This window comes from Morone saxatilis, unplaced genomic scaffold (assembly GCF_004916995.1).
Source record: "Morone saxatilis isolate NCDOM2014 unplaced genomic scaffold, NCSU_SB_2.0 Contig0, whole genome shotgun sequence".
NCBI classification, from domain to species: domain Eukaryota; kingdom Metazoa; phylum Chordata; class Actinopteri; family Moronidae; genus Morone; species Morone saxatilis.
In genome coordinates, this window is record NW_023339650.1 from 3161574 (window position 1) to 3165124 (window position 3551).

Here is a 3551-nt window from a genome sequence, read left to right on the forward strand (position 1 = left end):
CCCGCTCTGCCTCTGAGCCACATGGTGATCACGCACACACAGTGTGACTTATCTCAATGGTTATATGGCTTAACAAGGACAGAGAAACTATGACTTTCATTGCTCCATAAGGTTCAGGATATTCTGTGTTCTGCAGGAAAACAAAACAAAGAGACATAGATTTATGAGGTACGGCATGACTTTATATATTGATTATAGGACATAATATTACAGTTGCATGCACATACAGGACCAGGCTCAGTTGATGTTACCTGAGCTCCTTTGGCTATAGCCTTGGACACAGTTACAGTGAAGTAGCAACCACTGCACTCTGAATGTCTACATTAATATTCAGTGATGAATAGATGGAACATTAAAGTTCCTCTCAGGTAGTTGTATAATCAACTACATGAATGCTATGGAAGATAAGCACAACTTACAGTTTTTATCTGTGACATGAGGTCAAACTGAGATTGCAAAAGGTCCAGAATTGCAATTCCTTTTCTTTTTCATTAATGGGGTAAACCTTGCATAGACAAAATGATAGGATTTGTTTTCAGTGGAAAATAATGCATATTCATACCACATACAGTGGAAATATAACAATTGACCATCTGATATTTGTTGTAAAACAAAAAACAACAACCCAGAGTATCTGAGTGAAATATGACTAAGAGCAATTTGTTGGAGCTCACTCTCTACTGTAACCTGTAATTCAAGAGCCACCTATTAAAATCATAAAGCATGACCTTATAAGAACAGTTTGCTGCTGAAAAGCAGAGTTAATAATGTAAGAAGTTGTAGGTAATTTGTATAAAAAAACAGGTTCTTCTGGCTCCTTCGAGTGCTCCTAATGGTATCTACAGGAAACCACCAGGCCCTAAAGAAAATCCACAGCCAAGAAAGATATAAAGGCACTTTGGGTTAATGGCTTGAAGATAGTTGATGGTTGACTTTCATTCCCATCATCGATATTTGACGACAATCAACTATCTTTCTCAGCTCTGATTGATTGTTCGTTTTTACTAAACAAAATGATTTACAATGGTGAACAGAATGTCAGGGGGAAATAACCAGCACAGCAGAGAGAACATACTCGTTGAGCGTGTTGCACTGGGTGACCTGTTCCTTCATTACCATGAAAACACACTGTAGTCCCACATACACCATCCTGCTGTCCCAAATTCTCACTAGAGCACCAAATATGGAAAATCGTCCCCAAAAAGTGCACAATTTGCACATTTTGAGTAATGTTTGATGAAAACAACAGTAAGCAGCTGCTTTAGGGAAATTACTGAGGCTTTTCTTTTTAAATGAAACTTTATTTTTGTGAGCTGCTTTTAAAGATTCATATCCTCAATAGAAATCAATGAGCTTGGGGCTGAGAGGGTAGTGAAGTCAGACAGTAATGAGAGACGGATTTGTGCCTTGTTGTGTTATTTGTCGACAATGAGAACTGCCAGGCTTATCCTATAAGCAAAAACCAATATCTGCTTATGACCTCTTTTTAGCAGTTCAACAGAGGAGTGATTTTCCCTTTCTCCAAACTGTCTAAAACATACATAGTGTAGCAGAACATTTTCTTCTTTCTTTCTTCAGTAATTATCTCACAAACCCTTCCATTCATCTTGGTCAGATTCCCCTCCTTCAGACTGGAAAGGCTGGTGTAAGTTTAATCTACATCTGTGCAAAAGATGACAAACATTGTGTTGGAATTGTGTGATTTGTGAGTACAATTTTTACCATAAAATAGGGCTGTGTATTGGGAAGAGTCTGGCGATATGATATGTATCACAATACAGGGGTTATGATTCAAAATATTGCAATATATTGCGATAATGTAAGTCCAAACTGTCCAAAATATGCATAAAATCTGAGCAAAAAGTCCCATAATATCCAACATTATAGCTCTCAGTTCACATTCACAACACTGCTGTCTAGGTTAGAGCGTTCAATAACAAGAATCAATACAGTATCACAAACCAAAATATCGCAATACAATATATTTCAATATTTCCCTACCATAAAATGCTGATTGGTTTTGGTTATTCCAAAGATAAAGCTTTATTCTTTTTCCTACCTCACTCAAGGTATTCCATAGCTTTAGGACAACCTGTAGCAGAGGAGTTTAAGTACAGCCTGTGGTCTAAAGATGAGCTGAAACTACTGCACTGGCCTTGAGCTGCGAGCCTGCAAGCCTTTCATCCCACTAATGATTCATGCTAGTTTCATAGCTCTGGATGGAAGAGGAAATTGCCTTGGTGTATATCCACATTCATATTCCATTATGTTCTAATTTTAACGAGATGAGCTATAGACCTCACGGCCAGTGGCTAATCAGGTCGATGATTAACCGCAAACAGCCCTGCAACCATTCTGCAATATGTCATCACTCACGTTTCAATGAGTTCATGAGCCCTAGTCAGAATATGTCTGCTTTAGTTTGAACTGAGTACTCTGTATTTCAGCATTGTGGATGTTTCAGCACTTTACACTGACTCGTGATCCAAAATTGATTAATATTGTGATCTGGACATATAGATTTGTATTACTACACACTGTAAAACTTGACAAGTTAATATAAAATGCTGTATAGTTTAGTATTTTTCAATTTCATAATAAGCCCATGTATGCATCCAATTATTATCATTATTATTATTGCATATGCATTCATTCATTATTCTTAATAATCCCCCAAAGTGTAAAGATTTGATTTTGGAAAAAAAACACAGAAGAAAATACAATTTTGATAATCAGTCCATTATAAATTGTTTTTATCGTACGTCAGCTGTTTTGACAGGTAATGAAAACAGTGCTTTAGAGAAAGAAAATTGAGTAAATTCAACATGATGGTAAAATTTGTATAAAGGAGATGCAATTAAGTTACTTAATTTATTTCAATAAATTAAATTTACTGAAATAAATTGGTACAATTAACTTAATTTACCCAAGTTATCTTAACATAAGTTACTCCTACTGAAATGAAATATCTTTTGTGCTTAAATTGTTTGTGTTAATAAATTCAAATGGTTTAAGGCAATCAGTAACTATAACTATAAACATTAGCCATGGAGGAAAATTCAGTTGCAACCTAGATCTTATTTTCATTCCTGTCAGTTATAATTGCATTGAAACATCAGTTTAATTGCAGAGATGCTCAAACACACAAACCATCAGACAGGTTTTGAACACTATGCTTTACCCAATTGTCTTAATCACCTTTATGGAAGAGAAAACTGAGGAAAATTCCTCCACAAAAAGTATATATTATGATCACACATTTGCTTATAAAAATGCAGGAAAAAACTTGGGCCAGAAGTAGTTCTTCCAAATGTAAGGAACAACAATAAACACTAACTAATTTTAACTTATCTCCTACACAAGAAAAATCCTAAAATATGTATATATATTAAATGTATCTACAAACTCACTGCCAACACAAAAATGTTCACACTGAATGTCGTCTGAAAAAGTTCACTGTAAATAGCCAAAGTCTGGCTGTAAAGGAGCCAGAGTCTTCAGTTACCAAGCTCCTCTACTGTGGAACCAGCTTCCAGTTGTGGTTCTGGAGG